Raw genomic sequence first — 14,539 nt, 5'->3', positions numbered from 1 at the left:
ATCATTATTTGATTATTTAAATGTAAGTGGGCAAATGTTTAATAAATTGGTGATTTTATACCTCGGTTTAAAATTAGCTCCATTCTTTGATGCAATATTGGTTTGGCGTGATCTTTGGTTGCACAAAAGTAGTGGAAAATCAACTGTATGAACTTGATCATTACCTGGAGCTTCTGTTATTTAGTCTCCTGGTATGGTTATTAGTTTCACGTACATTTAATTACCTTCTTTTGAGTCATTAATAGGTAGTAAGCCCCGCATATTCTTTCTTATATATCTCTATTTGGAATAAAGCTCACAATGATAAAAATCGGGAACATACACTGCATTCTTTCTTATGATAACATAGTGTACGGATTTTTTTTGACATGCCATTTAGCTTGGGGCACATGCAGTTCATTGCTTAGTGAGCCTGTCATATTATTTATTTATTTTAAGAAAAATGTTGGTGTTCACAATCTGTGATGTACCTTATAGGAATAGAAGGCACAAAGGCAATGCTATTTGGAAGTTTAAGGTCCACCACAAGCTAGAAGCGCACTGTACATGGTGCTGCATATGTGATCAGTTATGACACCAGCCATTTGATGGTTTGACAGTTTGGTTGAGGACACAATCAAATGTGACAGTTTGCATTTCCATATTTCTAGGAATGTAACTGTTTTTTGAAACCAGTAATAAGAAACAGGAGCAACGCAGGAGGCAATTTACAGGGCACACTCATTTTGGTAGCATAACTATTATGCCCCGTAAACACGGTCGGATTTTCCGATGGAAAATGTTCAATGGGAGCTTGTTGTCGGAAAAACCAACCGTGTATAGGCTCCATCAGGCATTTTCCATCGGAATTTCCATCACACAAAATTTGAGATCTGGATCTCAAATTTTACGACAACATAATCCGTTGTCGTAAATTCCGATCGTGTGTACACAATTCTGACACAAAGTTCCACGCATGCTCGGAATCAAGCAGAAGAGGTGGACTGGCTATTGAACTTAATTTTTCTCGGCTTGTCGTACGTGTTGTACGTCACCGCGTTCTTGACGTTCGGAATTTCCGAAAAGATTTGTGTGACCACGTGTATGCAAGACAAGTTTGAGCCAACACCCATGGATTTTGTTGCCGGAATGTCTGATCGTGTTTATGGGGTATTAGTGTAGAATGTATGTTTCTTGCTAAAGAACATTATTTTTTATCAAGTTGTTATGGGTAAAGTTCCGCTTTAAAAGGGGATATGATTGCAATATAAAATTCTTTAAATGGGGACTCTGGGGTTGAGAAGAAACTATTTAACCCAAGGTCTCTAAAGAAGACGCGCAGACACACAATGAAGCTGGACGAAAAGTGGCTTAATCTTAAACTGTGTAAGGAGTTATTTACTGTTAGAGCAGTAAGGATGTGGAACTCTAAGTTATAAAAAACTCTTGGATGTGTTTTTCAGAGAATACAATGTACAGGGATATGGAAAATGGTAGTAACATAAACACACACACTCAGGTTGAACTAGATGGACTGGTGTCTTCATTCAACCTTACCAGCTACTGTATGTAAAATCAGTGTACTATTAGCTGGATAGGTTCGGTGATTGTGGCTATTTTGAGCACAAAACATCCATGTGCACACGCAGATCTGCAATCCAAGTGTACCTTAACCATTCCTCCCTGTTGCTTTCTTTTACTATAGAGAATAAACTGCACTGTGTATCTCCTCTTCCTGAGGTAAATAGGATCAGATGAATGGTGATGGCTCCTCAACTGTCACATGAATGAGAAAGAGAGTGATCCACTTCCAGATATTCTGTACGCAGTGTTTTGGAGGGTGGCTCTCTTCACCTATGCCAGGTGACATGTCTTTGACTGGGCCATTCTAATACATGAATATGCTTTGATCTAAACCATTCCATTGTAGCTCTGGCTGTATGTTTAGGGTTTTTGGAGGTGAACCTCCGCCCCAGTCTCAAGTATTTTGCAGACTCTAATGCCGTGTACACATGGGCGGACTTTTTGACCAGACTGGTCCGACGGAGCACCTTCTTCCACATGTTTGCTGTGTCCCACACATGGCTTCTCTCAAACTGCAAACGGGACTTCTTATGGCTTTCTTTAAACAATGGCTTTCTTCTTGCCACTCCTCCATATTTGTGGAGTGCACGACTAATAGTTGTCCTGTGGACAGATTCTCCCACCTGAGCTGTGGATCTCTGCAGCTCCTCCAGAGTTACCATGGGCCTCTTGGCTGCTTTTCTGATTAATACTCTCCTTGCCTGGCCTGTCAGTTTAGGTGGACAAATCATGTCTTGGTAGGTTTGCAGTTGTGCCATACTCTTTCCATTCTCGGATAATGGATTGAACAGTGCTCTGTGAGATGTTCAAAGCTTGGGATATTTTTTTATAACCTAACCCTGCTTTAAGCTTCTCCACAACTTTATCCCTGACCTGCGGCGTGTTCATTGGCCTTCATTATGCTGTTTGTTCACTAAGGTTCTCTAACAAACCTCTGAGGGCTTCACAGAACAGCTGTATTTATACTAAGATTAAATTACACACAGATGGACTAATTACTATATAGGTGACTTCTGAATTCAATTGGCTCCACTAGATTTTAGTTAGGGGTATCAGAGCGAGGCTACGTTTCCACTAGTGCGACTTGTCATGGGACTTGGGACTGCAAAGTCGCATAACAAGTTTTACCCCATATTTTCCAATGAGTACTGTTCATATCTGTGCATACAAGTTGCAGCGACTTCAAAGTAGTCCCTGCACTACTTTGGTCCCACTTTATTGCAACTTGAGGTCCATAGACCTCAAGAATACACAGGCATTGCTTCAAGTTGCATGAAAATCGTGGCAAAATCGCGGCAAAAAAATTGCTGCAAACCTAAGTTAAAGGGGCTGAAAACAAATGCACGCCATGTTTTTCACATATTTATTAGTAATACATTTTGAAAACCATTTATCATTTTCCTTCCACTTCTGAATGCCACTTTGTGTTGGTCTATCACATAAAATCCCAATAAAATACATTTATGTTTTTGGTTGTAACATGACAAAATGTGAAAAATCTCAAGATACTGTACACTATACACTTATAGAGTTAAAATACAGTTAAAATAAAATCATTAATAATTTAAATGAAATCACTATGTTCATTTTCAGTCTACCTCTATACAGGTCAAAGGGTATGTAAGCGCCAGAGAATCAATTTCAAAGACATTCATTTGCCTGACATGAATATTTATGTGTATGTGTGTCTAAAAACAGACTGCCTCTCTACAGTTTGAGCCACAGGACTGACCTACTAGATGGAATAAGCACAAACTGACTGCCCTTTCCATGGGTAACTCTATGTTTTCGAAGCCATATATGATATGTTCAATGTGATAACAGGAAGCAGTCAGCCTTTGAGACACCGATTAAGTCCTAATTAAATAGCATAGAGTATCCCTGTCCATAATTAAGATAATTACCAGCTATTCAGAGAATCAGAGACAAAGCACATCTCTCAGAGGGGGTTTTAGTTATGTTGCTGCAATATGACTGTGCTAATAGTTGTCTGTAAACCCAACAAATAAAAACAGGTAACATACTATAGATACAATCCCACTTCTAGTTCAGGTCTGCAATTAATACAATGGAAGTGACCAGCTTTACACGGGTGTTTTTTAGAAGTATGGTGTACAAGTGACAGTGTCAATGAGCAGCTTCAAGTAGTTGTAAAGGTAAATGTTTTTTTTACCCTAATGCATTTTCTGCATTAGGGTAAAAAACCTTTACTTGTCAGCTCACTCTAAAGCCCCCTAAAATACTTACCTGAGTCTGATCTCAATCCAGGGCTGTGCATGTCTGCAGCAGCGCTGCTCTTTCCCCCCCCCCCCCCTCACAGAAGGCTCAGCAGCAGCAGGAGCCCTTGGCCCCTCTGCCGTCCATCAACTACTATGAGCAGAAAGAGGGTGTGGGGTTGAGCCAGGCTGTGCCTGTCAATAGACGCACACAGTGCGGCTTGGGATTGAGCCTGCGTGAGTGCCCCCATAGCAAGTGGCTTTCTATGGGGGCACTCAGAAAGCAGGAGGAGCCAGGAGCGCCAGTGGGCAACCCCAGAAGAGGAGGATTGGGGCTGCTCTGTGCAATACTATTGCGCTGAGTAGGTAATTATACTATGTTTGTTATTTTAGGAAAAAAATAAACTCTAATGCCGTGTACATATGGTCGGACTTTTCAGCTACAAAAGTCCGACAGCCTGTCTGACAGACTTTCGACGGACTTTTGGCGGACTTTTGACAGACTTTCTAACGACCGGACTTGCCTACACACGGTCACACCAAATTCCGACGGATTCGTACGTGATGACGTACGACCAGACTAAAATAAGGAAATTCATAGCCAGTAGCCAATAGCTGCCCTAGCGTCGGTTTTTGTCCATCGGACTAGCATACAGACAAGCGGATTTCTGGGTCCGGCGGAGTTACGACGTAAAGATTTGAAGCATGTTCCAAATCTAAAGTCCGTCAGATTTGCGACTAAAGCCCGCTGAAGGTCCAGTGAAGCCCCACACACAATCGGATTGTCCGCCAGATTTGGTCTGTCGGCGTCCGTCAGACCAGTCCGGTCGAAAAGTCTGACCGTGTGTACACCCCATCAGAATCACTTTCAGTTATTCCGTAGAGCCCTCAGGGAATAGAAGAAAGGTGTTGGATCCCATAAAACACTACATGTTCTCAGTCAGGTCTTAAAATGTATGTAAACTCTAACAATATATTTCTTATATTTATTCCCTTTTGGTCTGTTAAATATACTATTGAAAGGGTTTTATTATATCTGTTCGACAAATAGCTGTTCATCAAGACAGAATTCTGTGAGCTGACTCTGATAACTGTTATCAGTTAGCATCACTCCTTGCTATCTCTATTAACTACAACCGCCCCCCTACCCTCATTATAGAGAAAAGAGGGATGTGTTAAGTAATCCTAACACAGTGTTCAACTACCCCTGGTGTTATTACCTCTAAATGGTAGTATCCAGTTATATTTTGTACTTTTAGGAATGCATACAGCTCTTTTTTAAAAAAAAACTTTACTTAGCTGGCTGGAACTAGTTCTTAAGGGAGTCTATGCCACATTTTCACAACTCTTAATGCGAAGAAGCCTTTTTTGCATGTGAAGGCTAAATAGTTTTTTCCTGCAACGTAAAGAGTGCCCCCTTGTCCTTTGTTATGACCTGAAAGTGAAAAACTCCACACCAAGTTCACTATATATGGACCACTTATGGAATGGAATTCCAAAAGCAATGGACAATTGGAATTGTCAGCAGAATCAAAGTGATTCTGCCTGCGATTCCAAATCACGGTAAAATTGAGGTAACACACGCAATACAGAATTGGGTGTTGTTCATCCTTAATGGCGCACCCCAAACGTGGTGTGATTTTGCTGCATTTGAAAATCGTGGCAAACCCCGCGTGAAGCTCTTTGCCCAAAAAGGAAAAAGAGCTTCATTTGGGTGACAAACACTTATAGGGTAGGCCTTTGAAGTAGATGGGCTTTTCTATGTGCGACACATGGAAAATATGTGTAAATTGCATGAAAAAAATCACGTGCAGGGACACTCGTTCCTGCTACACGAGATCTGACTAGGGCCTTAATCGCCCCTTTCAAGAGAGAATAAATTCAGTTCCTCTAATCTTTCCTCATAGCTGAGCTCCTCCATGCCTCTTATCAGTTTGGTTGCCCTTCTCTGCACTTTCTCCAGTTCCCCGATATCCTTTTTGTGATTTGGTGCCCAAAACTGAACTGCATATTCCAGATGGGGTCTTACTAATGTAAAAAAATAATAAAGAAAATCCAGCGCTGTGCAATTATGACCTTAATAGTATAAGGATACTGAAGCAATAATGATGCGTAATATAATATTAAAAATACAATAAAGCAAAATTTGTGTATCAAGCAAGTTCACAGTGAAAAAAGTCTTTGCATTGGTAACAGGTGTCCAAAAAAACAGTATGTCCTCATAAATCTTCAAATCCACAAATGTTAAAGTGCATATGTGCAATAATATTCCATTAGGTGACTCTTGTGATGAAAAAATTCAGGTTGATAAGAGGGTGACTGTACACATGTGCTCCCCACCTGTGTAACTGCGCTCACCTCAAGCTGTGTGACCACACAACTAAGTTTGGTCCACATAAACAGTTGAGCCACTCCTGGGCTCTGGGTAAAGATATTTTCAGCAGGATCCCACGGTAAAATCCACGGATGATATCCTCAATGTTAAAGATAAGAAAGAGGCTGGATAGTGCATTATCGTTTTGTTTGTAAATTTGTAAAAAGACCATCAGGGTACTCACAATTTCGTTGGTGCTACCAGAGCACCAAACTATAAAAAACAAGTGGCAAAATCCTCTCCCAAGTGGCTTCAAATCTTGTGTGTGCCAGTAGTTTGCTCAAAACGAACATGAGACTGTTTCCTCCACTGTCCTGGCCCCTCCCCTACGCATGACAACACAGGGCTAATCACGTGTCTTCCTCAGGGGGATCTTACTAATGAATTGTAATGAGACAAGAAGAAATCCTGGATAGCCGCACTCCGGGATAAGGACATCTTTATTAAAGTAAAATCCAACAATACAGGAAAATGCAGAGAAGTACAGGGTGGTAAACCGCTGACGCATTTCACATCATTTGGATGCTTATTCGTAGCTACGAATAAGCATCCAAATGATGTGAAAAGCGTCAGCGGTTTACCACCCTGTACTTCTCTGCATTTTCCTGTATTGTTGGATTTTACTTTAATAAAGATGTCCTTATCCCGGAGTGCGGCTATCCAGGATTTCTTCTTGTCTCATTGCCACCCAGCAAAGCCAGCACCTGGAACCAGTTCTCACTAGGGTGGTGTCATTCCAGAACTAGACTGTTTGTGAGCTGCATCTCTCTCTTTTCCTGTTTACTAATGAATTGTACAGGAGCAAAATATGTCTCTCTTTCTGGAGTCCATACCTCTTTTAATACAAGAAAGGATTTTGCTCGCTTTAGAAAAAAACTGCTTATGCAGGTAAGGGTTGTTTGTAGATAAAAACAAACCGTGCAGCTCTAACTAGAGTTGAATCATGCCTTTTGCTATAGGTGTAGCCCATTTACATATCTCATGAAGCCAGACTGGAATACTCCAAGGATGTTGGTAGAGAGAGGCTAAAGCCTAGTACACACAATGAGATTATCGGACAAATGATTTTCTGTGTTTTTTTTTTTTTTTTTTTTTTTGCATGCTAGTCTCCATATCAAAAATGAAGAGGTTACTAAAGTACGAAAACTCTCGTACGACTGAATAAAAATTTGGAAGTGATGTAATGTATTGTATTGTATTTTCGGACAAAAACTCTACTGGTTAAATAAAAATCGTTCGCGTTTGTCCCTGTAAAATTTTAGAGGAAAGTTGTGTACCAACGTTCAGATTATCGTACGTTCGCTTCTAAAGCAGTATTTTGTGTATGATTTTCTGATTGTGTGTACGGGCCTTTAGTCATTACTGTTCACCTACAAAGAAGTGAGTTCTTTCTCTGATTCAAACCTTCTCACAGGCTTTTTCTCTCCCCTGATGCAGCAGCTCTGAGCTTAGCATTTGAGAGTTCACTCCTGTGATGGTGGAGGCTAGCAGCATTGACTAGGCCTCTCTTAGCAACATCATAGCAATGTCCTAGAAGTATTCCAGTCAGGTTTCCTGAAGTATATAAATCACCTACAGCTATAGCAAGGGCATTATTCAACTTTGGTCAAAGCTGTTTGGTTTTATCTACAGACACCCCATACCTGCATCGACAGTTTTTTGGTAAAGGTGAACTAACCGTTTAGGTCTGTGATCTACCAAACCACCTAGATCCTTCTCCACCATTGACACCTCCAGCTGTTCTCCCCCTGGTATGTATGATACATGTATGTTTTTAGCCCCCAAGTGCACAATTTACATTTATCAACATTAAAGCGTTTGCTAACCCAGCAAAAAAAAAATATTGATCCTGTTTCTTTAAAGCATGTTATACAGCACAGTGCTTGTGCTGTGTAATTTGGCCCCCTGTAACACCTGTAATACCTGGCTGATCCTGCCTGGCTATACCCTCCCCCTGTACGCTGACTCCGATCTATCAGGGCTGCTGAGCTCTGACACCGAAGTCAGCGTACGTGCCTCCATCATCCGCAGCCTGCTCTCCCTCTGTCCTCCTCCCCTCCTTGCCTGTCAGCTCCCCGACCCGCCTAATATAACAGCTTTTTTCTTCTACAGTTCCCGCTGATATAGAATACTAGGCTCCCCAGTGCATGTCATTTATAAAAATATGCGGTATAAAAGCTTACTTCAGAGCACCGTTCGGCGCTCATGTGACTGCCTGCCGGTCTCCTCTCCTCGGCTGATGTCAGCGGAGGTTTCCCAGCACTTCCCTCTGCAGCTATTGCATTGGGAGAGGAGAACAGCGGGCAGTTAGCTGAGCGCAGAATGGCGCTCTGAAGTAAGCTATTATACAGCAGATTTTTATAAATGACATGCACTGCGGAGCTTAGTGTTCTATATAAGCGGGAACTATAGAGAAATGTTTTTTACCTTAACAAACACTTTAAACACTGTTTCCCAATTAAACAAGTGCACTGAGGTCTGCTTGAAAGTTGGAGACATCTTGTAAGGACATTATTCCAGTGCATAGCTTGGTGTGCTTGGTGATCTGCAAACACTGAAATTGTACTTTTAATCCCAGACCCTATATCATTTATAAAGGTATTAAATAGTAAGGGTCCCAGCACTGAACCTTGGGGTACACCACTGATAACCTTAGACCATTCAGAGTAAGAATCATTAACCACTACTCTCTGAATACGGTCTTTTAGCCAGTTTTCTATCCATTTACAAACTGAATTTTCAAAGCCTGTAGACTTGATCTCATATGTTAGCCATGTGCGGGAAACTGCGTCAAATGTTTTGGCAAAATCGAATCAAACTATGTGAACAGCCACTTCTTTGTTTTTGCTAACCTCCTCATAAAAAGAAATTAGATTTATTTGACAACTTCTGTTTTTCATGAATCCATGCTGGCTATTGCTTAAAATATTTTTCTAGCAAAAACTTTTCTATGTGTTTTAATACACCATATCTGAGCACCACAAACCAAAAGTGCTATTTAATTAATTTTTTTATATTTAAAGCAAACTCACCCATCCATCCATCCATATCTCTATGCTTTATTTTGCTGAGAAATCACGTAGAAAAACACACCCCTAGCATTTCTGTATGTGGCCATCTTGAGTAAAGGCAGATGATTCATGTAGCATTTACTTCCTAGAATCCACCTGCCATTAGCTCAAGCATGCAGGCAGGAGGGTGTGCTTGGCTGAGAAAACCCTTTCTCCCCTCCTGAAGACTCCTGGGATGTAAGACATAATTTGACTAGGCAGGGAACCCAGGAAGTAATTAAATAAATGTAAAAAAGCAGTTTAAAACTAATAAATATGATATACTTTCCTACCTATTTACTAATGCTGGCAGCATAAGGATTCCAAGTAGTCAATGTTGATTGAAAGAGTGAAGTTCCACTTTAAACTATGCAAATCCAGTGTGCCATGCCAGTCATTAAAGAGGGTCTAAAAATTGGAAACAATGGGTTGGATAGCAAAGCTCAACTCTTTGAGGACCCATGGGCATAAGCCATCTGGTCCAGGTGCTTTATTCACCTTTATTTTGTCTAAATGTTTCTAGACCATATCAGTTTTGAGCCTTTGTAAATCATTTGGGGCTGTGTCAATATTATACCCAGTAAAGTGGTTGTAAACCTCAGACATGAAATATGAACAAAGCAAATCCCTCAATAGTGTGTACTTGTCTCAATTAAGAGCACAAAGTGTAATTTCTGTCTTTTGCTTAATTTTTCTGCTATCAGCATTTCTGACAAGTGTTCCTGACACCAGTTGAAAAAATCTCCAGCAGATTGACAGCATCAACTCTGTTCCTGTGAGCTGTGTGGAGGGGGGGGGGGGTGTATCTTCCCTCTAATCAGCTTTCAGAGCTCTCCTCACTGAGCTCTGCAGAGTGTATTTTTAGCTCTTTGTCCCCTTTTTTCTGAACTGTCAGACAAGCATTATAAATTCAGCAGTTTGAAGGGATGTAGAGAAGAGAGGGCTGGAGATAAACAGGTACAACTTATGCAGGAGGATCTGTTTCATCTCTGTGTATCACCTGAGGCCAGTCACTTCACTGGGTAAGGTATTATTAAATTATTGTGCCTATTACTGTAAAGATATGTTGAGAGTACCTACATCCGAAAACCTGAATTTAAAATACTTGTGGAGGCCTGGCACATCCGCCATGATGCAGCCGGGAGGTGGCGCCTGTACAGTAGGGGGTCGGGTCTTGTGACGTCACCTACCACTCGTGGCGGGGGGTTTCAATATGCCAGACCAGGACACTATAAGGGGGGCATATTTAGCGGGCATTTCTCGCTGATGACATGGGGAGCAATTGTTTACATTCTTCCTGGTAAGTCCAATATGTTTTACACTTGCTTTTGACAACCATTCGAACCTAATTGGTCATGGCATGCACTCTAAGTTTTAATACCTAGAAACTGTCATGTGGGGTTGGATGAATCCCTAGGGGGGTATACCCTTTATGGATGGCTCTTTGATGTTGGGGTGACGGCTCGGTTATTTTGCTCATATCCATACTTTCTCTCATGTGATAAGCATTCCCTTAGTTTGAAGCATTTATCATCATCTGCGTAACCGCCATCGGCCGCTCATGTGGCCACACATATACTCTTTATTATATTATATTATATTGAGTTTGGCAGGAATTATCTCTTGCAAGAGTTGGATATGTGCTTCCTTTTTTATAACCTGTGAACCAAAGTATACACTATAGTGACCTCTTGTGGGCGTCAACTTTGTCGCATCTTTTTGCTACCCAGGTGAGATTTATACTGGATGTTATATAACACCCCAAATGTTTCATTTTATATATATATATATATATATATATATATATATATATATATATACATATATATATATATCTACAGTATCTCACAAAAGTGAGTACACCCCTCACATTTTTGTAAATATTTTATTATATCTTTTCATGTGACAACACTGAAGAAATGACCTTAAAACTGAGCTGCAGCACGGTGGCCAAAACCATACAGCGGTTTAACAGGACAGGTTCCACTTAGAACAGGCCTCACCATGGTTGACCAAAGAAGCTGAGTGCACGTGCTCAGCATCATATCCAGAGGTTGTCTTTGGGAAATAGACGTATGAGTGCTGCCAGCATTGCTGCAGAGGTTGAGGGGGGGGGCCAGCCTGTCAGTGCTCAGACCATACGCTGCACACTGCATCAAATTGGTCTGCATGGCTGTCGTCCCAGAAGGAAGCCTCTTCTAAAGATGATGCACAAGAAAGCCCGCAAACAGTTTGCCGAAAACAAGCAGACTAAGGACATGGATAACTGGAACCATGTCCTGTGGTCTGATGAGACCAAGATAAACTTATTTGGTTCAGAATGTGTCAAGCGTGTGTGGCGGCAACCAGGTGAGGAGTACAAAGACAAGTGTGCCTTGCCTACAGTCAAGCATGGTGGTGGGAGTGTCATGGTCTGGGGCTGCATGAGTGCTGCCGGCACTGGGGACCTACAGTTCATTGAGGGAACCATTAATGCCAACATGTACTGTGACATACTGAAGCAGAGCATGATCCCCTCCCTTTGGAGACTGGGCCGCAGAGCATTATTCCAACATGATAACGACCCCAAACACCACCTCCAAGACGACCACTGCCTTGCTAAGGAAGCTGTGGGTAAAGGTGATGGACAGGCCAAGCATGTCTCCAGACCTAAACCCTATTAAGCATCTGTGGGGCACCCTCAAATAGTGGAGGAATGCAAGATCTCTAACATCCACCAGCTCAGTAATGTTGTCATGGAGGAGTGGAAGAGGACTCCAGTGGCAACCTGTGAAGCTCTGGTGAACTCCATGCCCAAGAGGGTTAACCTCCCTGGCAGTATGATTATGTCAGACTTTTGCATCTCAATGCGGTACATTGTTTCGCATTGAACATTTGCCATTTTATATTGTAGGCCTGTAATTCTTAGGAATACAATAACTCACTTAAATCTGTCCAAACAAGAGTCTAGTATGCATCCCAGGTATGATAAAGTTTGAAACAAGAAATCATAAATTATAATAAAATAACTCTAAATAATTCTAACAAATAATAATATAATTTATTCAATAATGTAATCAAATCAAAACACTGACATTTTTTATTGACATTTTAAAGTTGCAGAATTGTCGCTGTCGTTACTTTCAGTGTTTGATGATGAATTTCCCCACAAATCACTATCACTCAATTCTGCACGTGTTCTAATTTACTATCGCTGTTTTCTAGCTGGTCTAAAACCACTTTTGAAGTAAAGGGACACTGTTTGGTTGACATAGACAATCTCAAGTTTCCAGGCAGAAAGAACAGTATATATATATATATATATAATATAAAACTGCATGCAGGGCACTACACAAAGCATTAAAGTGGTGTTCCGGCCGAAATGATACTTTTTAAATAAAAATACCCCTATAATACACAAGCTTAATGTATTCTAGTAAAGTTAGTCTGTAAACTAAGGTCTGTTTTTTTAGTTTATAGCAGTAGTTTGTTATTTTATAAACTTACAACAGACCGTGGCCATCTTAAGTCTGGGCATCTGAAGCCAGACTGTATTTCTTCCTGGATCTCATCCTTGCAGATCTCGCACATGCTCAGTGCAGCACAAGCAGTGTAATAGGTTTCAGGTCAGGTTTCCATAGCAACGGCAGTGTCAGAGGAAGTTGCCGCCCCTTCCCAGAAGGCATTGCAAACAGGAAATTATGCGATGGGCCGCGGACAGGGAGTAGGAAGTGAAAAATGAATACAGCAGATATACAATAAGTGCTGAGAAAAAAAATAAAAAAATATCCAATTCGTTTACAGTGCACAGTTTAGTGAGGGATGCTGAAGAGTTGTAAAAGTGGGTGGAACTCCACTTTAAGGACAAAAAGCATGTTAAATTATTTTAAACAGTAATGTAATCTGTAAGATTACAGTATATTGTATGTGTTTTGTTTTTTGCACTTTTTGAATTTGGCACGTGGCTCTGTCTCATGCATGCGTGCATTGCGACGCTCGCAGGGAACGAAGCCCGGCACACAGTACATCGGGGAGGAGGACACAGCCCACACACACAGCAGGGAGACATCGCAGGATCCTGGGAACAAGATAAGTAACTTTCCCAGGATACTGCAATGCAATCCTGAGTGTGGCTTGGGGTTACCACTTTTGAAAATTCACCCCGAGCCGCACTCGGGATTACCGCCAGGGAGGTTAAGGCAGTCCTGGAAAATAATGGTGGCCACACAAAATATTGACACCTTGGGCCGAATTTGGACATTTTCACTTAAGGGTTTACTCACTTTTGTTGCCAGCAGTTTAGACAATAATGTGTCTGTGTGTTGAGTTATTTTGAGGGGACAGCAAATTTACACTGTCATACAAGCTGTACACTCACTACTTTACATTGTAGCAAAGTGTAATTTCTTCAGTGTTGTCACATGAAAAGATATAATAAAAAAATTACAAAACTGTAAATATTGAGGGGCGTACTCACTTTTGTGAGATAATTAGTAAATAGAGTCCACTTGTGTGTAATTTAATCTCAGTATATGTACAGCTGTTCTGTGAAGCCCTCAGAGGTTTGTTAGAGAACCAGAGTGAACAAACAGCATCATGAAAGCCAAGGAACACACCAGACAGGTCAGGGATAAAGTTGTGGAGAAGTTTTAAGCAGGGTTAGGTTATAAAAAAAATATCCCAAGCTTTGAGCATCTCACAGAGCACTGTTCAATACATCATCCGAAAATTAAAAGAGTATGGTACAACTGCAAACCTACCAAGACATGGCCGTCCACCTAAACTGACAGGCCGGGCAAGAAGAGCATTAATCAGAGAAGCAGCCAAGAGGCCTATGGTTACTTTGGAGGAGCTGCAGAGAATCACAGCTCAGGTGGGAGAATCTGTCCACAGGACAAATATTAGTCATGCACGCCACAAATTTGGCCTATGGAAGAGTGGCAAGAAGAAAGCCATTGTTGAAAAAAAGCCATAAAAAGTCCTGTTTGCAGTGCCCATGTGGGGGACACAGCAAACATGTGGAAGAAGGTGCTCTGGTCAGATGAGACCAACATTGAACCTTTTGGCCTAAAAGCAAAACACTATGTGAGGCGGAAAACTAACACTGCACATCACCCTGAACACACCATTCCCATCATGAAATATAGTGGTGGCTACATGTTGTAGGGATGCTTTTCTTCAGCAGAGACAGGGAAGCTGGTCCCTGCTGAACTTTTTCTGTTTGGTCTATTACTGTAGTAGTATATTCACGGAATGTTGTGTGTGGCCCTTTGATTATGTCAGAGGCTGAACTTGAGGCCTCCTACATTAAGTAAATTGACCAACCCTGTTCTAAGGTTATCACAGAATGTTCTCAA

The 14,539-nt window shown here is 41.3% G+C and overlaps 1 protein-coding gene across 2 annotated transcripts in view; it reads right to left on the bottom strand.

Annotated features, from left to right (window-relative positions):
• DIXDC1 (DIX domain containing 1) overlaps positions 1-14,539 on the bottom strand; it is a 275,645-nt gene that overhangs the window by 143,356 nt on the left and 117,750 nt on the right. The window lies entirely within an intron of this gene.

The sequence above is a fragment of the Aquarana catesbeiana genome, linkage group LG10 (genome assembly GCF_042186555.1).
Source record: "Aquarana catesbeiana isolate 2022-GZ linkage group LG10, ASM4218655v1, whole genome shotgun sequence".
Taxonomy (NCBI): domain Eukaryota; kingdom Metazoa; phylum Chordata; class Amphibia; order Anura; family Ranidae; genus Aquarana; species Aquarana catesbeiana.
The sequence above is the reverse complement of the archived record's forward strand: the minus strand, read 5'-3'. Positions and strand labels throughout refer to the sequence as shown.